Raw genomic sequence first — 23,166 nt, forward strand, 5'->3', positions numbered from 1 at the left:
GTTACCCTCGGATGATTCCTTGGCGGGCTTCCTACGGTAGCGTCTCCTCCCTTCAAACTTCCTCCACTGCTCGGGAGACCAGAAACAACACTCGCTACAAGGTGAAGCGAGCGAGCACACGTCCCCTGCAAGTGGGGCAGAGGGCGTGTAGTTCCATGTCAACGCTAGATCTAAAGGTATGACATTTCTTGCCTCCTACCCCAGGACACACACGCTAGGGGTAGGAGGGCTTCAAGTAGGGATGCACCGATACCAAATTTTTGGCCGATACCGATAACTTTTAAAGGCGATACGATACCGATACCTGTTACCTCCATATTACTGTTATTTAGGAAATATATATTGTTACTAAAAATGATATTTTTATGATAAAATAAGGTTTTACTTATACTTACCTGGTAGTTACATATAGCTGTCGTCTCTGACGTCACGGCAGAATTTTAAATTTAGCGCTAGCGCTATAAACACCTAGGTGATCCCTCTACCAGCGCCCTCTATAGGTAACAAGGAACTATCCCAACAATGTTCTAGAACCCATTAAGTTTTAAGCCCACTTGACATGAGAGGGGAGGTGGGCGGGTTTACTCATGTAACTACCAGGTAAGTATAAGTAAAACCTTATTTTATCATAAAAATATCATTTTTACTTATAGAACTTACCTGGTAGTTACATATAGCTGATTGGCACCTTTAGAGGAGGTGGGACCATGTCAGCCACATATATTGTTAGAAATCAAAACATGAATTTTAGTTCCTTACCTTGAAGGATTGCTGACTCAGCGGTTACTGCCTCTGTAGTCTGCTTATCCCTCGATTGTATAGACAGGATATAAAGGATCCGGGTGTCAGATACAATCTGTTAGTACTTGCCGTAGAGGACAACGCCGTGACGGACAAGACTTAGTATGCCCTTGCTCTGGGCGCAGTACCAAATTAACAATAAGGGATCACCTCTATCACCATAATATTAAAATTTAAAAATTAAAAACTTTCAACCACAAAATTAAAAAGACTGTAGGTACTCCTAAACCAACAAACATAGTACCTACAGACGACGCAACCAAACTCAATTTCCAACATCAAGGAGAAAATGTTAGTCGGATAGGGTTGCCCCTCTTTCTCCCTCACCCACCACCATGTCAGTAACTACTAAAGGCCCTAAGGTACTGCCATTGTCAAAATCTGTCTTCAATTCTGACAAGTAATGCGATCACGAAGACCGACTTACATCGCCAAAATGTAGAGTTCACAATCTTTTGCACTGAGAGATTGTGCCTGAAAGCTAAAGAAGTAGCTACAGCTCTTATCTCATGTGCTCTCACTTTCAGAGTTCCCGTGTCTGAGTCCTGACAATTCACATGGGCTTCTGAAATAACTTCTCTTAAGAAGAAAGCAAGAGCATTCTTGGAAAGTGGTCTTGACGGGTTTCTCACAGAACACCACAAGTTCTCCGAAGAGCCCCTGATACCTTTTGTTCGGTGAATATAGAACTTTAAGGCTCTCACCGGGCACAACAATCTCTCTTGTTCTCCTTCTCCCACAAGATCTGAAAGGCTCTTAATGCTGAAAGACCTCGGCCATGGTCTGGACGCATCTTCGTTCTTCGCTAAGAACCTAAGAGAGGAAGAACATACAGCTTTTCCTTGAGAGAAACCAATAGTTTTGTCCAAGGCATGAACCTCACTCACCCTCCTGGCTGTTGCGAGTGCTACTAGAAAAATAGTTTTCTTAGTCAAATTTCTCAACGAGACATTTGCCAAAGGTTCAATTGATCTGAACAAATCCATTTAAGAACGATGTCCAAATTCCATGCTATTTGTTTAGGAACTTTCGTCTTGAGGTATTAAAAGACTTAAGTAAATCCGTTAGATCCTGATTGTTCGAGATGTCTAGACCTCTGTGCTTAAATACCGACGCAAGCATTGATCGATACCCCTTAATCGTGCTCAAAGACAATCCTTTTTCCTTATAAAGGGATAGCAAGAACTTCGCTATTTGATTTAGAGAGGTTTTAGAAGACGAAACTCCATGTCTATTGCACCAGTCTCTAAACTGATTCCATCTTGCCTGGTACTCTGCGTCCGAAGACTTTCTTCTGGGTCGCGCAATAGCGCTTGCAACCTCCTTTGAAAAACCTCTCTTCCTGAGGAGTCGCTCAACAGTCTGCAGGCGACAAGCCGTAGAGCGGACAAGTTCTGATGGAACCTCAGGAAGTGGGACTGTCTGAGTAGATCTTTCCTCGACGGGAGGATCCTAGGAAAATCTGCGAGGAGGAGGAGAAGATCTGGGAACCACTCCCTCGATGGCCAGAAAGGAACAATTAGTGTCATCTTGGTGTTCTTGTGGTTCCTGAACTTTTCCAAGACCTTCCTGATAATTTTGAAAGGTGGAAAAGCGTAAAGTTCCAGGCAATCCCAACTCATTGTCATTGCATCCACCCAAAGTGCCTTGTCGTCCGGATCTGGGGAGCAATATACAGGGAGGCGTTTTGTTCTGTCTGTTGCAAACAGGTCTACTAGCGGACAACCCCACAGATTCCACAACTGTTTGCAAACCTGCGGATGTAAGGTCCATTCCGTGGGCAAGACTTGATTCTTCCTGCTTAAGAGATCCGCTGTTACGTTCCTCTCGCCTTTTATGAACCTGGTCAATAACGTGACCTCGTTCTCTTCCGACCATTCTAAAAGTTCCTTGGTTGTCTGATACAGGGAGAAGGAATGAGTGCCCCCCTGCTTTTTGATATAAGCAAGAGCTGTCGTGTTGTCCGACTGAACTAGAATTACCTTGCCTTTTACCTCTTGTTGAAATTGCATCAGGGCTAGATGTACCGCTTTCAGTTCTTTCACATTTACGCAGCTCTTTCTGTTCTTCCTGCCACAGGCCCGAACATTCCTTGTTGACTAAAGTCGCTCCCCACCCCTGATCCGAAGCGTCTGACAAGAGTGTGAGGTCTGGGTTCTTGATATAAAGAGAAATTCCCTCCTCTAGTCTTTCTCTTAAATTCCACCAGGACAGTTCCTTCTTGATCCGATCTGAGATCTTGAAAAGAAAGGAACCGGATGGATTTTGCGTGGCCATTGGCTTTGTAGATAAAACTGCAGAGGCCTCATCTTGAGTCTCCCCAGTTTTACGAACTTCTCCATCGAGGCTAAGGTCCCCAGCAAGCTCATCCACTGGTTGGCTGAGCAAACCTCGCGATGTAGAAAGTCGTCTATCATGCTTAGACAAGACTCTACTCTCCGTCCCACGGATGGAGAAGCCCGAAAAGTCAGAGAGTCCATCCTCACTCCCAAATAAACCATCTGTTGTGATGGTGAGAGGGACGATTTCGAACATTGACTAGTAGACCTAGTTCCTTTGCCAGAGATAATGTCTTTATTAGGTCCTCCACACATTTGGCTTTGGAGTGTGCTTTCAGAAGCCAGTCGTCCAGATACATTGACATCCTTATTCCTTGCAAGTGAAGATTCTTCGCCACCGTTGACAGAACTCTTGTAAACACTTGAGGTGCAGTTGACAGTCCGAAACAAAGAGCTCTGAACTGGAAAACTTTGCCTTGGAAAACAAACCTCAGGAACTTCCTTGATTCCTGATGGTTTGGAACGTGGAAGTACGCATCCTGGAGGTCTATTGAGACCATCCAGTCGCCCGGTTGAAGAGATGCCAACACCGACTCTGTTGTCTCCATCGAAAATTTCGTCTTTTTACAAAAACGTTCAATGCGCTCACGTCTAGAACTGGCCTCCAACCTCCCGACGCCTTGAAACTAAAAAGAGGCGGTTGTAAAACCCGGAGAGCATGGGGTCGGCACTAATTCGATGGCTTGTTTCCTTAGTAGTGCTTCTACTTCTTCTCGAAGGGCGCAAAACTTCTGAGAGTCGTTGGAGATGCGCTTGAAAAGAGACTGGAGCGTCCGACAGAGGGGGCTTTTGTTGGAATGGGATGGAGTACCCTTCCCGGATCACCTGTAAGGTCCAAGGATCTTGAGTGACCTTTTGCCAGGCCTCCGAGAACGACTGGAGTCTGGCACCTACTGCTATGTGGAGGACAACACACTCATTTCTTTTGTTGAAAATTGGAAGGTCGAGTAGAAGATTTTCCTTTCCCACGAAACTTGGAAAAGGGCCGAGAAGCAGACTTGGCCCTGAATGTCTTGGAAGTGTCTGAAAACACCGAAGTTTTGGCGGGAGTAGCTACAGGAGTAGTCTTCTTCGGTTTCTTTGCTGAATGAGCCAACAGGTCCTGTGTTGCTTTTTGTGTGAGAGCTTCAGCAGTCTCTCGAACTAATTCCTTCGGGAACAAGTGGTCCTTCGACAAAGGGGCAAAGAGGAGAGCAGACCTCTGGCTGCGGGAAACACCCTTCGCCAAAAAAGAGCACCAGAGTTGTCGTTTCTTCAGAACTCCGGTTGCAAAAACCGAAGTTAGCTCCAAGGCATAATCGCATACTCCCTTGTCTATGCAGTCGACTACCGAAGTGAAATCCGTCAACTGCACATCCGAAAGTCCGAATTCTTTGACTTTCCTAGCCAGAGCCGCCACTGACCAATCTAGGAAACTGATGACCTCCACAACAGCGAAGATACTCTTGAGAAGATGATCCAACTCCGACTGCATGAAGAAGATCTTCGCTGATTGAAGAGCTGTGTGACGACTTGAATCCACTAGACTGGAGAAGTCCCCTTGAGCGGAGGCAGACACACCCAAAGAAAAACGTTCTCCAGTCTCGTACCACATGCGGCTGCGATGAGCCAATCTGGAGGGTGGAAGACAAAACATACTCTTGCCTTGCTCTCTCTTGTCTGAGAGCCAGGAATTAATCTTCTTGATAGCCTTCTTGGCCGAAATCGCCAAAACTAGGCGAGTAAAAGGAGCTGGATCCGAGGCGTTATCCCTCTTAAACTGCGATCTGGGAGATGCCGGAGTCGAAGGCTTAAAAGAGTCCCCAAAGTTCTCAACGAAAAACTTGAGTAACTCCTTATAACCCGAAGATTTCTCCTTGATTCCTGGAAAGTCCTCTTCCATTTCTACATCTTCTTCATTTTCCTCTTCTACAGAAGACACAGGAGACAATTGGTGTACAGGAACAGTTTCCTGACGAAACGTAGGTCGCATGGAATCTAAAGTCTTGTGACCATGCCGGTGTGGCGCCGTGCCAAGCTGAAGTGGCGCCGCGCCCAGCTGAAGTGGCGCTTCGCCAACAGAACGTGGCGTATCCGGAGCCAGAGAAGAATGCTGAAGCGCCTGGTTGAGCCTCTTCACTGGCGCATGCGAAGTGGGAGGCTCTTGCGCCAAGACTTGTGGCGCATTCAAAGGAAGCGCCTCCGCAACAGGTGCTCCCGAAGCAGCACGAGCGCCACAAAAGAACTGAATAAGATCCGTCAATTTGTCCGTAACTCGAGCGACAAAACGGGGATCTTGTTGACTGGTAGTAGGAGGAGGCACTATCTGCGATGAAGCTGGACGAGATGTAGACGCTCCTGGTACGAAAACACGCTTATTACTAGCAATAGTACGCGTAGGTTCCTTCCGACGAGGGGGCTGATCCACTGAAGAGGAGGAGGAAAAAGCTTCAGGATCCTCCCAGAAGCTACAGCCCGCTTGCGGATCCGTCAACGATCTTTTCTTAGGAATCGCTGCAGGAGAGACGGCGCGAGACCTCTTGAGAGGGCGAGAAGAATGCTTGAAGCGCCCACTTCGAGGAGGAGTCAAAGAATCATCACCACTAGAAGACACATCCCCAGCAGCGCCTTTCCTATGGCGTGCGGAAGCATCCTGGGATTGCACAACAGGAATACTTGAGGGGGTGACTGTTCGGGAGCAAGCCCCACTCGCCTCCTTTCAGTTTTCGACATGCCCTCTCCATGAACCAGGGGAGTCCGACAGAGGTCTAGACCTGGGAGAACGAGTGGGCCGAACAGACACCTCCTCCACTAACACTTCACTTCAAGGAGCCAACTTTTCAGTGGCTTGGCCCATCGTCTGGATGGCCGAAAGCACTGCTGAAAATTTAGTGTCCATCTGGACTTTTAACTCTGACACGGTGATAGGATTGGGATCAACAGGGTCGGACAAAGGAGAGTTAATAGGAGAGGGGTTAACAGATTGAATTACCTGCCCTACAGACTTAGCAGATGATGACCTCTGCGAAGCTTTCCTAACTCTGTCCTTTTCTAACTTCCGTAGATATTTCTCTAAGGCTGACCATTCATCCGTTGTTAGATGCATACATTCCTCACATGTATTCTCTGAATTACAAAATTTACCCCTACATGAAGAGCAAACTGAATGGGGGTCGATAGTCGCCTTAGGCAATCGAGTCCTACAGCCTAAAGCACAATATCTATACTGAGAACCAGAATCAGACATATTGTACAAAGAATTAATTCCGACCACAAATTGCCACAATTTAAGTATAAATTGCAGACAAAAAATTCAACCACGAAACGAGACTGTGTTGCCGGTCTCTCGGCAGAAAACTTAATGGGTTCTAGAACATTGTTGGGATAGTTCCTTGTTACCTATAGAGGGCGCTGGTAGAGGGATCACCTAGGTGTTTTTAGTGCTAGCGCGAAATTTAAAATTCTGCCGTGACGTCAGAGACGACAGCTATATGTAACTACCAGGTAAGTTCTATAAGTAAAATCATTCTTGTTCTCTGGTTATTATATGTTAAAGGTTCAAAAGTTGAAAGGTCATATAATAGGGTTATATAAACAATTTCAAAGGCATAAGTTTTATTGAAAAAGAACATAAAGTATAACTATTTAGTATTTAATTTTAATCCCAACTCATACTGGACTTGGACCATCTGAACTAGGTTAAAATTATAATTTTATTAAAGATAATATTCAATATAATTATCCTAGAAATGAAAAGTAGTACAGAAAGTTATTATGCCAGCTAGGCGGCTACTTTGCAAATTGTATTTGAGAAAAAGAAAAGAACTCTAGATTTATCACTTTTTGTAATCAAAGTTTAGTACCCTCAAATTGTAGTTAAGAAACATTAACATTTCTCCGTTGTTTGATGTAAGACTGTTTTTGTGGGGAGAGAAAATGTTGCCTTCGATGCTAAATATGCGCTCACTCTCAACAGAAGATGGAGGAGCAGACAGATATTTACTTGCTAGACCACTTAGTACTGAAAAGACATGTTTATTATCTTTCCACCAATCCAAAGGCTTACCATCTAGAGGAAGTTTCTGCACAGCTAAGTATCTGTCAATTTCAGTTTTAAGTAACTGTATGGAAGTACTTGAAGTTTTCTTGGGTTTTGGTATTTCGAGAAACTAATTCTATATTCAATACTGTATTGCCTTCATTACTTTGACATAGCATTTCTCAAAATTGAAGTAAGCAGTCATATGATCAGGGTCTTGCAAGTCATCATCTAGATCTTCAGAATCTAGTAATTCTATATTATCATTACTGTACTGCTGCCACTATTTGAAGCAACTAACTTATCTTCCTCTCCCATTTCCTTTCTCAACCTTATTTTCTCAGCAAAAGTAATCAACTCTCTCTCAATATTTGCTATATTTGATGTGGCAGATTCATCAGCATCTCTATAAAAAAGCTTCTTATATCTTGGATGTAAGAAAGTGCTAAGGATATTAGAGGATAACATTATAATCATCAAGATATTTTTTAAATCTAGTTTCCATTGACAGTTTAAGAGTATTAAGTGTAGTACCTAGACCTGAGCACTTGGGGTTGGTAGAAGCCTTGCTGATGAATTGTTTAAAGAATTCAATTCAGGGAATTATTTCTGACACAAGGCATTCCCTCTCACTAAGCTGTACAGTTGTCTTGTGAAAAATCTTTAGTAATGATGACAATTTTGAGATGAGATTCCATGAGTGACCATCAAGTGAAGGAAGGCTAGGAGAATCTGTGCAGTACATTGCTATTGCCTTCTTTTGTCATAGATATGGGCTATCATTACGTAAGTGCTATTCCACCTAGTAGAGACATTTTGGATTAATTTGTGTTGTGGAAGATTATTCAGTTGCTGTAGATCACATAGCTTACTGCAAGCTGGAGGAGAGTGACTAAAATGGCCTACAATCTTTTTACAGTTTGCAATTATATCTTTTATAACTCTTTGTTCAAAGATCCAGTCATTTATGACGAGCTGAAGAGCGTGCAAAAAACAAGAAAGACCATCATATTCTGTACCTTCCATTCCTTTCACTATATTTGCTCCATTATCTCTGGTAAAAAGATGAATTTTATAATCTGGGATATCAAAATCCTGAACTTCATTAATCACATTAAAATCATGTTAATCATGTTAAAATAGTACCCAACTCCAACAGAATGGCAATGACTCATTGCTGGTAGAGGTAGACATAACCATAGTTAATTAAAATTAGAATTACAATAATAAATTGTTAAAATACACTGGAAAGTATTAAGATACCATCTGTTTTTAAAAGATAAACAATGAACCTATATTCAATGATAAGCTATATAGTTTGTTTGGTGGGCTTTGTTAATATATACATTTTACAATGCCTAGGAGGATTTTAAATTTTTATACTAATGACAAAAGTATCGGCTGGTATCGGCCATAAATTCACTGATACTGATACTACAAAAACTAGCAGATACCGATACTTGGGCACAGCCGTCAAGGGCTTATCAACACTCATACTGAAAAAAAACAAAAGGAAAGTTCCCACTGGGAAAAGCTTGACAGTCGGGCAGAGAGCGAGAGAAACAACGTCCGCAGTCTATGATGGCTGAAGGCAAATTGGAATGTTTACATCCGGGCAGGCAGTACTCCTGCCTCCCAGACGGTAGTTAACTGCCTAACCACCTTGTTCGAAAGTTCAACGACCGTTTCCAGCCTATGCTGAAAGTAATTCCTAGAGTAAAGGACCGACCGTTTGTATATCATGTTGGAACAATTAAGATTTAATAATCATATTAAGTTTTTTTCGGTCATTGTAATATTTAAGGAAATAAATTAGGTTACGGAAAGTCAAGAGTTTTACCTAGTAACCTCTAAATTTTCCCATCATTCTATCCAATTGTGTAGCTTGAAGAAGCCCCTACATAATAATCTGGCACCCAACGTGGGGTATTTTGATACTAAAGTAAGAGTGGGGTGCATAATTGGAGATGGCAGAGGGAGCAGGTTTAGAAGGTGTTGGGTCAGGTGAAAGGGGAGCAGGGTTGGATGCAGAGGTTGGATAGGCTGATGTGCATGGTGTCAGCCTGCAGGATAAGTTAGAGGAAGTTGAGGTACGGGAAAGCAATTTGGTTATTAGAATGGAGGTGATAGATAAGAACTTGTGTGAGATGGCGAAGAAATTGGCTGGAGTGGCTAGGACTGAGCCTGGTGTTGGGAAGGGAAGTGATGACGCCAAGGCAAACGGTGCAAAGGAGAAAATCCCTAAGACTGGGAAGGAGTTGTTAAGTATGAGTGAGGGAGGACTTGCCTCTGATGAGGGCAGTGTGAGTGAGGCATATGAAAGTAATAGGGAAGACAGGTAAGGTAAGGAAGAAGAAAACACGAAAGGGGAGAGGTGTGAGGAAAGAGGAACAGAGTTCCCAGATTTTGAGGTATAGTTCGGGCTCAGAAGTTGAGGAGCAAGAAGATTGAAAGTAGTAGTAGTAGTGAAGGTGTTTGAGTGAGGCAGAAGAGAAAGAGGCCAAAATTTAACATTGGGAAGGGAAGAGACATATATGAGTTTTTTTATGAGTATGAGAAGTATTGTAGGCAAAAGTATTTGGAGAACGAAAGTGTGTGGATGAAGCGGCTGGGAGAGTTCTTGGATGGAGAGATGAAGATGTGCTATATGACTATGCGTGAGGGTGAGCCAGGCTAGAGTGATTAAGCAGGTGAAGAGAATGAAAGGAAGTGTTGTAAACAAGAAGAATGATAGGTTTGAGGAAACAGAGATGAAGGCTGGAGAGGAAGTGGGCTTGTATGCTCACAGGTTAGAAGCGTTGGCCAGAAGGAAGTATGGAGAGGCAGGAATTGAGGAAAACAAACACCTCATGCAGACGTTCTTGGCCAATATCCCTGAGAAGATTAGGGTAATTTTAAATGAGAAGAAAAAAGATTGGAAGTGGTGGTCGGGAAAGAGCTTACATTGGGAGGATGTTTTAGAGATCCTAGAAGTTATGAGAGTAGACGAGGATGAACCAAAGGAGATGTATGCTGGGTCTGAGGTGGTAAATGGAAGGACATATATGGACACTTTCATGAGTGAAGAGCTAAGTGTGATGCAAGCCTTGTTGGAGGAGTGTAGGAAAGACTGGACAGAAAGAGGAAGAAAGAATGTGCAAGTGAATGTGGGGAGTGACAGGAAAAGGAGCTCAAGAAGATGCCGAGAGAGGTTTAGGAGTGGAAGTGTGGGTAGAGCGAATGGGAATATGAGGGAGAGGCAGATGGGAGTGAGTAGCAGTAGTAAGGGGTGTTTCATGTGTGGAAGGACTGGTCATGTGAAAGCAGATTGCAGAAGGGCCAATGGCAAGTGTTTCGGCTGTGGAAAGGGAGGGCATCTGTTGAGGGATTGCCCGCAACCGAAAGAGTTGAAGTGTTTCGGTTGTGGAAAGATAGGGCATTGAGTGAGAGACTACCAGAGTGGAAGGAGAGTAGTAATAATTGGAAGTCGTTGTGGAAACTGTGGGATGAGTGGGCATTTTGCCAGAACAAGTAAGAACCCTCGGAGTAAGTGTGAAGGATGTGGAATGGAGGGTCATGTAAAGGAAGTCTGCCGTACCGAATCCCAACCTCAGGGAAACTAAATGTGAAGGGGGTTTACTGTGGTGAGCCCTCTGGTACGGAAGGGATAGATGTATTGCACGTGAGAGAAGGGTTTGTGAGTTGGAAGGTCTGTTTTGGGGAACGAGCAGATCGTTGTTTGTGTGTTAGAGTAGAATGTGGTGGTGTGTTAATGAAAGCATTGATTGATACTGGTTGTAGTGGAAATGTGGTTTTCGGAGAGGCATATGAGAAAATAAAATAAAGCGCAGCACAGAAGCAGGAATGTTGTGGATATGTGACAGGCATTGGAGGACTGGAAGTAAGGGTGTGTGCAAGGTTTGTTGAATCAGTTGCAGTTGCAGGAATAAGGCTGGAGGAGGAGGATTTTTGTGTTTGCAAGGTTTGTTGAGTTTGCAGTTGCAGGAATAAGGATGGAGGAGGAGGATTTTTGTGTTGTGGACAGAGTGAATGAGAAGTATGATGTGTTGCTGGGGTACAATGCCACGTCGTGAGGAAGATGGTACATATGGTGTGTGCGTGTGTGTGAGTTTCCTTTGAGTGAAAGTGTTGAAAGAGTGTGTGGGAGTGAGTGTGAGTAAGAGAGAGTTAGCAGTGCTGGAGAGTGTAAGTGGAGGAGTTTTGGATAGCTTGAGGCGGAGTGTGGAAGAAATAAATGAGAGTATGGAAGAGATGATAGTAGCCATGTCCAGCGTTAGTGAAGTTGGAGCAGACGTAAGTCTCCAGAGTTTGAATGAGCTTGGTGTAAGTAGTCCAGAACCAAGGCTAGGTGAGTCTAGTGTGGTTGGAGTGGAAGTGAGTGAAGAAGAGGTGGTGCATGAGAGGCCATGGACCAGAGGTCAAGGTCCAGTTCCAGAGTATGAATGGGTAATAAGAAAGGGATTTTGAAAAAAAAAAAAAAAAAAAAAAAGGAAATGATATTTCCTTTATTTTAGTAAGGGGGAGTGCGATAGGCTAAGTTTGGGTTTGTATGATGAAAGATGGGTTTGTGTGAATTGATTGTTTCGTTTTTGTTGTTGTGATTTTTTTTTTGTATGTCAGGAAGGAATACACTAGTTAAGTCTGTGTTTTTTTTTTTTTTTTTTTTTTTTACTTGCAGATTGCTGAGTGTGCCAGAGTGGTGTGACTTGGTCCCCTTCACCCCAAGGTGTAAGCGGCTGCCTACCTTGTGGTGGTAGCATACGGAGAAAAATAAAAATTATAAGAAAGGACACCTACTGTAGTAGAGTTGTTGAAATTAGAGGAAGGGATAAGACAGAGAAGGGATAAGGAATGTAGAGAGCGTGAAGCTACCAGATTGCAGGAAAGAAACATAAACACTTGGTCAGGCTGCTCTTCTTCCTGTTCCTCCATACATGACTCTAAACCTTAAAAGGTGCTGATCTTGACACATTTGCCGCAAAGAAAATGCGACGAACTGGCTGATGTTGAGGAAGTTAACTCCCAATCTGAAGAAGTCTAAGAGACCACAGTTGGTGGCGGAACACTATAGATTTAGGTTGAGAATTAGGTTTAGGGCTCTTTTACGTGGTCGTGGTAATATTAAGATTGAAATAGCCTGAGTTACAGTTCTTTAGGTTAAGGTTCTTTTGACAGAAAGGCAAGGAAACTACGTGATTAAGACTGAGTAGAATATGGTTTGATGAACTATAGTGCTAAGGTAGATAAGTTTCTGTTCTCTAGATTAAGATTTATTAATCATATTAAGGTTTTTTTGGTCATTGTAATATTTAAGGAAATAAAATAGGTTAAGGAAAGTCAAGAGTTTTATTTAGTAACCTCTAAATTTGTTCCCATCATTCTATCCAATTGTGTAGCTTGAAGAAGCCCTGGAGGCAGGGGCACCGCATGCTGGGATGCCGGGAAAGAAGTCACTTGGGTAGGCAGAGGAAGACTCCTCTCGCTCCAAGGGAAAAATTTCCCCCCCGAGCGAGGAGAGGCATCCGAGAGGAGGTCATCCTAACCGCCCGCTCCCCCACATCGTTCCATGCCTGATGAAGCGAGTGAAGAGGATGAAGGAAAGTCCTCTCCCGAAGGAGAGACAGCCAGAAGGGGAAGCTTGCTGGGAGAGAAATGAGGAAGAAGGGCTAGCCACCAAGGGTGTAGTCAGGGCCGTATAACCCTCAGACGACATCTTGGCAGCCTTCCTCTGATGCCGTTTCCTCCCTTCAAACTTCATCCACTGCTCAACCAACCAGGTGCAACACTCAACATAAATAGAATCACATGAGCAAACACACCCCTGCAGGAGGAACACAGGGTGTGAGGATCCATTTCAACATATGAGCAGAAACTAGGTACCGCATTTCTTGCCGCCAACACCCAGGACACATACACTGAGGGAAGGCAGCCTTACGAACAGGCTTGTCAGATTCGTGAGTTTGCATAATAAAAATGACAAATACACATATACTCAAGCAAAACAAAGAAAGAAAGATCCCAACGGGAAAATCAGCTCAACGACAATCAGGGCAGAGAGGGAAGAACACACGTCTGCACCACACGATGGCTGAAAGCAAATCGGAGTGTTTATGTCTGGGAGGGCGGGACTCCAGCGTACTGGATGATAGTTAACTGCCCAACTACCTTGTTTGAAAGTTCAACGGCTGTTTCCAGCTCCGCTGTAAGTAACTCTTAATGTAAAGGACCGATGGTTTGTAAATTGTGTAGGAACAAGTACAGTAGCTTTACCTTGCTCCCTCTTAGCAGAGAGTGGGTCTCCGATTTCCTTGATCGCCTTTTTAGACAATGAGGAAAGGACCATCTTGAGAAGCCTGAAGCTATCTTCTGGATGGTTCCTCATCAGGAAGGAAGAAGCAGGCGAGGCTGGGGCAGCTGGAGTGAAAAAAGGCGGAAAACTTGCCAAAAGGTAGCGAAGGAGAGCTGCATATGCCGAAGGAGGAGCAGGGTCTTAATTGAACTCCTCTTCTTCAGAAGTGATTAGAGACAGGGATAAGTCATGAGCAGACTTGGAGGTGGGAGCTTTCTTGAGGAAGCTCATGATTTCAGACAACTGTTGTTTTATGGTCGTCAAAGAAAGCTCATCTTGTTCCAAGGTGGGCGCTTGGCGCTTAGGAGAAGTAGACAGGTGATGAAGGGTTAGTGTTGGGCGCTTGGGAGTTGGCGCCGGATGCTTGGCAGATGGCTCTGGGCGCTCAGGAGGAGATAGGTGCTCAGACGACGGGCGCCTGAAGTGGTCCTTTTGGCACTTGAGATCCAAAGGAGGGCGGTCAGCAGAAGGTCGTTCTGGAGAGAATACTTCTGGTGAATCCCATGGGCGAGAAGGAAGTTGTGTCGAAGCAAAGACGGAGGGATCCACAGCTAGCTGCAGGAAGGCTGTGGACTGCAAAGCGCCTCCTTGCACCGTTTAACAGGCAGCGAAGAAGAGCGGCCGACATCGAATCGAGAAAGCGTCTGTGGCGCCCGGAATCGGAATCCGAACTTGACAACAAATGATCCACACCCAGAGATAAGCCTTTCCAACGGCTGCTTGTCAACACCTGGGTTCCTGCAACAGGCTTGACTGAGGGGACAACTACCTGTGGGCAAACCCCACTAGCCTCCCTTGGACTTCCGGTATGTCTTCTCCCAGGTTTAGGGGAGCGGGACAGTGACCTTCGTCTAGGAGAGCCGGTGGGATGGGTAGCCACCTCCTCCACTTGCACTTCACTAGAAACTTTATCACAGAACAAACTTTATCACAGAATACTTTGTCCATTAGGACTTTCAGGGATGTCCCTATCTCAGACACAGTATGCACTACCAGGTTTAACTTCTTATCAAACCTGGATTCAAGGTTGGCAAGGCATCGGGGTTGGGAGCATGAGAGCTGGGCATGGGAATAAGTTGGTTGAGAGTAGGAGGGCCGGGAATAGGAGAAAAGGTGGGAACAGGGGAAGAAGGAATAGCAGGACTAAGATTTGATTTAGACCTTGGGATGGAATCTAGGCTAACAGAAGCCCTACGTTCAGTCCTAGAGGCTGCCTTTCTCTTCCTATCCCTTTCAAGCCTACTAAGGTGAGATTCAAGAACCTTCCACTTTCTCTCATCCCAATCCTTACACTCATCACAAGTATTCTCCTTAGAACATACTTGCCCTCTACAATTACTGCACCTAGTGTGCGAATCATAACATACCTTAATCATTCTAGTTCTACATCCTTTGTTACAATAGTGAACACCAGAAGTACTCGAATCAGACATATCTAATTCTGAAAAGCTGACATAAGCTTGAAGGCTACACAAAAGCGACAATCCTTTACCAAATTCCAGTGAGAAACAACCAAAAACCGGTGAAAAAGGCTGCTGCACACGCAACGATGTTGACCGTGTGAGGTGGCAAAACAGAATGATGCTACCGGCTTTGTCGTTTCAACATTACCCGTTAAGTGGGCGGGGCTTGTCACCTACACGAACTATCAAAATGCTACCGCGATTTTTAGATAAAAGGCTGCCGCACGAAGTTAAAACTATGGCTATGTAATTACTTGGTATGATATTTATATGGAATAATGTTCTAAGAACTACTACTGTAGCAATATAATGCATACAATTACAATATAAAAAACCCTTTCATTTAAAAAAATGATTATAGCAGAACACACACACACCCAAATTTGTACACATGAAAAGATTTAGGTTTAGCAGAAAACACACACACCCTAATTTGTACACATGAAAAGATTTAGGTTTTCCTCAAATATTTTAATCCTGGCCTTGTGACAGACCTATTTTGGCTCTATATAAGAGAAAAAAGGGATCACAATTCAACTTATATGCTATAAATTTGAACATAGATTAATATCATATAAGTATGAGACAGCCTAAGGCTTAAGTATTATACGACTGTGCTTATGAGGAGTAGCAGAAATGAACAGAGGTGATGTTGTAAAGGGGGACTTCTCATACTAAGTTAATGGGAATGAAAACGGTATGCCTCTTACTTGATGAAACATACTGAAAGAGAGCTCCTTCTCTTGATACAACTATTACAACCGGTGTGAACTCTTGTCATATCTGTTTATAGCTTAGCTTTAATTAGTAAGAAAATATTCAAGGCTGGTCGATTATTTTAGTCCATTCTCTCCTTAACCTATGAGTGCAGAACATATTTTGGAGTTGGTTTGAAGAAACAATATCATTAGTCCTGTCCTCTAAGTAATACCATCAAAGCTAGGCTATAACTTGTTTTTCACATTTCCTTCTAAAATAACATTGTTGCATGGATGAATTCAGGGTATGGAAAGGAGAAACTATTATAAAAATAAAAAATACATGCAGCCACTACAGTCTACATCTTAAAATAACTGTTCTCAGATTAAAAATAAATCATTAAGTGCATACAGAAAACTTAGGCACTGACTTGCTTGCAAATAATGGCTAAATTTACCAATCCTCTTTAAGGGTCAAATATTTCATGGGCTACAGCTGTTTTAATCTGCTCAACTGCCAAAAAATAAATAAATAAAAATTATAACCCAAAAATTTCAAGCAGTGACTGATCTTTCAATAGGTTATTTATACTACACCAGGTTACACTAAGCTATTACACAAGTATTCAAAGTGAAAAAATAGATAAACCTAAATACAGTGCATTCTTCAGGTACAGTGTATCTCACTGTTTATTCCTTTTTACTAACTAGGTTCCACTTCTTTCGAAGGCACTCTACAGGACACACAAACTCAACTTGTCATAGGCTATTCATAATAACATTACTGGACGTTTCAGGGGAGATACCAATTTGCACAGTCCTATGAATCATGCTGCAGAATGCTTGAGGGGAGCCCAAGAAACAATTTCTCAAAAGCTGTACTGCACAAACATTAACAGACTAAGCCAAATATAGTAAGGATGGCTTAGGTTACGTTAGACTGGTAGATAAACTGAACCTAACGTTTAAAAAAGTTCAGCCATTACTGAAGCCTACCAGGACTCCACGAGCACTGGTAATATTGACATAGGATGTAGGTCTCAAGCAGAATGGCCCATCCTAGGGTGTTGGGCTCGTAAAAACCCTTCAGACTAGCTCGTATAAGCCAACCGCCCAGGTCACTGGGGTACACCGCCGCTAAAAACAATGCTCCAGGGTAACCAAGATCACCGATGCAAACAATGTGGTGCCCATTCACAATCCCTTAACCTGCCGACAGCTGAGAGAGGACGTCACGCTAAGCAAGAGAAGCTAACGAAAGAGAGAGGCTCAGAGGCTAGGCTAGAGGTAGCAGCCTCCTACGGCAGCACTCACTGAGGACTGCCCAAACAAACCGAAATAAATAAATCTCCTTTCGAGTGAGAGACACTGCGTGTGGAACTACACTGAATGCACGAATGACTTCATGGTAATGAACTATGCATGGCTTTCAAATCGGAATGAGTGAACAGTCTGTACCTTTAAATGTGTTCTCATAGGTTTCGGACGATGCTCAGTGTTGACGGAAAGGACGTTTTCCGTAGTAACGTAAGAAACAGACGAATATCATCAGCTGATTTTGCACAAGCGAGAGCCGCACTGCGCACAAACTCCCCCATACAGGATTAGATTACGGAGGCAAATTTATTTTAATATATTAATCGATTATATTATGTTATCCTTTTCCGAAGTATATAGAGCACTGATGATTCAATTTCAAGTATTGTTTTTGGAGGTGGAAAGTTTATCTGAGTTCCGTTCGATTTTGATGATTTATGCTCTTATCCACTTTTGTAGGTTTAGATGTTTTGCGTTACCTACCCGGATTTCAGAAAGTGGTATAGTCTTGTCATGCAAAATATGGTACTTGTATTTGCCAAAAAATATCATCATCATTCATTTGAAGGTAAAGATGCTGCAGGAATACACTCGTGTCATATTCTTTAAGCACAGATAACCATCAAAAGATTTGGCTACAACTTTGAATTATACTAAAAATAGCAATCGATTGTTCGAATATTATCATCAATCTATATAAATCAACGACTTGGCAATAAGCCAATGTAGAGCAAGTGATGACGATTCTTTGTGAAAATTGCCTGAGGAGCAAGCGTTTGATTCTTCTCAAGGAAAAATTCTGTCTTAATTGAACTTAACAGATGGCTGAAACTGTTACCGCCCAATATCATGCGCTTCACATTCTCACCGGTGATTCTTTATACTTTAAAAATAAGTACAATTGTAGCAGTGCCAGTAGATTTAATCAGCTTCGCCTTTCTACATATAATTTTCAAGAACTCACGTATATCGCATTACCCTAATGCGTTTGCTGAATAGCTTTTCATATATATTTTGTCGAAATACATAGCTGTAACAAAATTCGTATTCAGATAATCTGTCCAGGATTCGGCGAGTCATATTCACCAATATTCTCCGGAGGAAATTGTGCTAAAACCTCCAGTACGGTAGAGGTTTGTAGCAGACTCATATATTTAGTCAAAACTTTTCAATGGACACCTGAGAAAAGGTAAGATGAGGTAGGTCAAGGCACGTGGAAAGAAGTATAAATTTTTATATAGTTTTTAAGGGCTGGTCATACGCAGGTGCCTTCGCCTGAATGTAGTCTTGATATGCAAAATGAAATGTGGGAAAGTTTTCCATAGAGTTTTTATTTGTATAATGTTCGCCATTTAACATTTGTATGGCCCTGAGTTACCATCATTGAGCTTACGTAAGCTATCAAATACAATTGACTAGTTTACTGTTGACGGCAATAGTCCCTGCAGCAGCGAAAATACTAAAAATGGAGTAAACAATGAAACAAACAAATAACAAATAGAGATCACTCTTCCACCCATCACTAACCAGACTCCTCTTCTTGAAGTCATCTACAGATGTCTACGATCAGACTGAGCTGTGAAAGTTCCCAGAAGATTAATGACGAACAGGCTGAGAAAACATTTGCGGTAAAACTCCCTAAAGAAACCAGTGAGTGATGCGACGATATATGTAACAGATTAGAACTGCAGGATTGGAAGCAAAACCACGTATCACTAAGTCTTCAGATAATTTTCTCTATTCGACTTGAAGTAACTGAACGGAAACTTTTTTTTCCAACCCAGAATTAAATAAAAGACGAAAAGGTAAAAAATCTAGAAAAGTAATTATTCCAATTTTTCTCCAACAAAACGTCCATTTGTATAAATCTAATAGCAAGCAATCAAACGTATACAACAATTAGGTAACCGCTATCAGAAAGAATTGACTGAAATATTCACCCATGACAAGCCCAGGAAAGGAAAGCTGAGATAAAAATTAGATAGGTTCCTGTAACCAGTGTTTAAAATACACATACCAGAAGTAAATCTGTATATTGTAAGCACCTGGCATGTTTATATTCTTATTTTACCATAGTCTTTCAGAGTCAAGTGATGGTACGGGAAGAGTATTTTGTTCATTAGCTTTGTGACATTAAATGGTGAAGTAAAGCTATTCTTAGCCTTTGCAGAACATATCCATGCTAATCAAAAGCTCATTGTGCCTCTATATATTACCGATTCTCGTGTTCTATTCTTTGGTATCTACTGTCTGAAAATACTGCTCGGATAACAGAAGATATGAAGAGCATAATAGAAGAACACAAAATGCCAAACCTATTTCAAAATCATCTTCATATAACAAAGGATGAGACTAACGAGAGTCATTTATAGTCCCACCCACTGAAAGAACAGACGTTGTAGGCATCGAAAAGTACAGAAGAGAACTTATTCTTAAGACCTTGAATCGACGACAACACAAAATTAATGAGAAATTAAATCCAGATCGGAATCTTCAACATCACATTTGTTGGGAAGTGTTGCTTAACAAGTATTACTACAATGGTTCCATGGAGAATTACTGCCCATGATGTGTGCTCAACTTAGAGTCTTAGGCAGTCCACAACACCGCCCCTCCCCACACCCCCCCTACCTGTATCTCTTCTCCAGCACCACGTTACTCTCTACCCCTCTGTCTCCACTGACACCGGACTTGGGCTAACTCTTCCTATTCACCTGTTTACTGTACCGATATTAAATTACACGCCACGGAGGTCTTCCAATTTTTCCCTCTGTGTGTTTCTCCATACGATGTTTTCTTTGGAATTCAGTTTCAGAATTGACCTTATCTATTATTTTAAAATGGCCTGTCCAGCGGAGTCATTTCTTACTTATTTGGTCATAAATGGAGCCAAGCTGTACAAGCCGTGCATTAAGAGAACAAATGGAGCTTTACCCTGGCAGAAGAAAACAGAGACATCTGTCCTGGTAAATGATATGGAATACTTGAGAGTAATAATGGAGTGAAACAAATAAAATGGAATGCAATACACCACATTGCTTGTTTTGAGGGACAACGTTAAGCCGTTGTTGACAACTATGTCAAGCAATGACTCAAGTAACACATGCAGAACAAAAGATGAGCAGTATCTCTTGGCAGAAATGGGATCAAAGGAATATATGAAAATACGACCATTACTCAAGTAGGCCAGTTGCTTTTCAGGTTAGTGACATCAACAATATATTTAAACAATGGTGGTAGACTATTAAAGTGTATGCTAAAATTTGCGACGTTTTATAGTGGCCTCTCTCATCTCTGTGTAGATCATTGCTCTCATAGCTGAATGATTCTTCCTTTTCTTTTTAAAGAGCGTTAGGTCAAAGATCATTCATCGAACCAATGACTTATCTCTTCCCTCTTTAAATAATAATGATTTCGGTCGGTGTTTGACTGAACTAATACAGAGTTTAAACAATATTTATAAGCTCTGGAATTCTTTCCCTATCCGGTTTCATTAGAATTTTGAAATAAATATGTTCCATATTTTAGAGTCAGGTCCTACTCTGCTTAGGTACCTCGCTCCCCTTATTTATTTATTTTTTTTTAAGTAACTGAACATCGTCTATTCGGGCTTCACATGAGACAAAGAAATATTTCATACAATCTCCGGAGCAGCAAAGATGACTCATCCACTTAACGTGATTCTCAAAACCATATTGATTCTCAAAACCATATTGTACCAGTCTCCTGTGCTCTACTAATCTCGCTAATCTCTCAGGCAGGGTTCGACCCATCTCGCTGAGCATATGATGTGACCTTTACGGATACAAGGGGCTGTTAGGCTTGGATTTTCTTTGGCTTGGAAGTTGGAGCACCTGGCATGTTTATTCATAATTTATTTGGCGACCATGCTCGTGGAGTTTTGTCTTTTGATCTTTTCTATATTTAGATAATTCAGCGCCATATTCTACATTCTTCTGTTCGAATTCGGAAATCCTTTATAGCCTATCAACTGTAAAACTCATAGTTGATAACTCTCATGTTGTCTGAGTCCTTTGCATTACCTCCATTGACATTAGAGTCAGCCAGTCTCCTTTCACCCGAGAAAGATCATGCCGGGCAGCGTCCAAGCGTGTGTATGATGAGTGCACCATGAACGCTTATGTGCGCAGCATATTGTATATGTACGTTTTCCTCTGACGAAAGCTCTGACGTAGTTATGCTGACTGCAGATAAAATTCATTTGTATGCGAATGAGCTCACATAACTTAGACAACACATACACACGTGTATATGTATATATATATATATATATATATATATATATATATATATATATATATGTGTGTGTGTGTGTGTGTGTGTGTGTGTGTGTGTGTGTACAGTATTGTATTAAGACAGACATATACAGTACATAGAAAGAGAGTAGAATTCTACAGTTCGGCAATAAATATAACTTCCTGATTACGAAGCAAAGAACAGAAACGACGTAAGGCCTCGGCAGGACCCACCGGACCTCGGTCACTTAAGATATACGAAGGTAACAGGAAGCACGAATAAAATGAAACGATAAAATTTATCTCTCTCTCTCTCTCTCTCTCTCTCTCTCTCTCTCTCTCTCTCTCTCTCTCTCTCTCTTATTTTTTCCTAAGTTATTTATCAAATTTTATTAATAAATCTTGGAGCAAAACTATTTCGATAGTCGTGACAGTCTCTTCCTTTTGGTCAGTTTCCAAAAATGAAGACGTCAAACGGCCACAAAAACCACAAGTAGATCTGACGTAGTTTTTCTCTACTTCTGTCCACGTCTCTTGTTCAGCCTGGCAGCTGGCTCAGTCCATTCCCTCTATAAGCTAAATAAAGCTTCCAGAAGGAAGAATTTGCTGTAAAAATTAGACGTGAGGCTAATGGAAAGAAACAGGGACAGATCTCGGTAACAGAGGTTAAAGAATGGAAAGAAGAAGATTGTGGAAAGACCTACTTGCCACTGCTTATGAATACTGAGAGTCGACTTTCGAATCTCTCTCTCTCTCTCTCTCTCTCTCTCTCTCTCTCTCTCTCTCTCTCTCTCTCTCTCTCTCTCTCTCTCTCTTCAGGACGCCAGGCAACTCTCAATTACTTTCTCTTTTTCACAAAGCTGGACTCCGGGCGTTGTTCCTCCTTTGGTTGTTATTACACACGCAATGTTCCGAAATATTCGTAATTATTTATTATTAGTTGTAATTTTCGCTGAATTTTTAAACTTCTGTACTAAAATAATGGGTTGTTGAAAGGATTAAAGAGACTTCTGGATACTTCTTGTAAAACCAGGATTCAGTTATCTCTAACCCTTTGATATGACCTCATCTTATATGTCAGCAATTTTTGACATCCAGTGAGTGTGGTTCAATGAGATATGCTATCAAACTAATAAAATATTCCCCTTTTTATGCTTTGATCCATTTTTTCCCAGCCTTTTTAGTTTACATTTCTTGGCTGGATATTTGTTATGAGGTTTTCATACGAGATTCAATTAGTTTTGTTTATTACGGCTTTTTATGAGATTGTACATCGAGGCTCCTGATAAGATCTCAAAGGTAGATATGAAACAAAAGTAGTTCACTTGGTGAAGCACGTTCATTGATGAATGCGCAGTGATAATTAGGAGTGTTTGTTATGATAAGAAATGTCCGTTGTCTGAAAAATGACTGTGATAATGAGTAAAAAAAACTGCTCTGTTTTATGTCTTAATGCAAATTAGGGCTCGTATATTCGTTATGCATCTCAGAATTTCTCTCTCTCTCTCTCCCTCTCTCTCTCTCTCTCTCTCTCTCTCTCTCTCTCTCTCTCTCTCTCTCTCTCTCTCTCTCTCTCTCTCTCTCTCTCTCTCTCTCTCTCTCCCCGACAGGCAAGAATCAAAAGCAAGTCGTTGGTGAATGCCCTTAGCCATACTCAAGAGCTTCTTCCCTCTTCTCGAAGGGGACCAGGTCTGTCTCTCTTTTTCAACAAATGCGGAAAGAAGAGCTGCCCAAGTGGTCACTTAATACCAGCTGGGTCGGCCTTGTGCAACTGGGCGATTTTATAAAGCTAGGATTTGCCATGGTGGCTTCTTTAATTTATGTTTCTTCCTCTTTGCTTTCAGGCTATAAATTATACTTTTTTTTTTTTTGTTTCTTACTCTCCTGATGCCTATGTCTCTTTCTTTTTTTCAGGGTGCGTCTGT

At 42.1% G+C, this 23,166-nt stretch overlaps 1 protein-coding gene across 3 annotated transcripts in view; it reads right to left on the bottom strand.

The window, feature by feature from the left end:
• The window catches only part of LOC136828589 (1-acyl-sn-glycerol-3-phosphate acyltransferase delta-like), a 136,753-nt gene extending 119,469 nt beyond the window's left edge, over positions 1 to 17,284 (bottom strand). For 2 of the 3 annotated variants that reach the window (XM_067086605.1, XM_067086603.1), the window contains exon 1: positions 17,127 to 17,284. The gene's annotated coding sequence lies outside the window, so the exon portion shown is untranslated. Of the gene's footprint in view, positions 1 to 16,664; positions 16,811 to 17,126 lie in introns of those variants that run through there. The other variant, XM_067086607.1, reaches the window with a different exon arrangement.
• Between the last annotated feature and the right edge of the window lie 5,882 nt (positions 17,285 to 23,166).

This window comes from Macrobrachium rosenbergii, chromosome 43 (genome assembly GCF_040412425.1).
Source record: "Macrobrachium rosenbergii isolate ZJJX-2024 chromosome 43, ASM4041242v1, whole genome shotgun sequence".
Lineage (NCBI taxonomy): Eukaryota > Metazoa > Arthropoda > Malacostraca > Decapoda > Palaemonidae > Macrobrachium > Macrobrachium rosenbergii.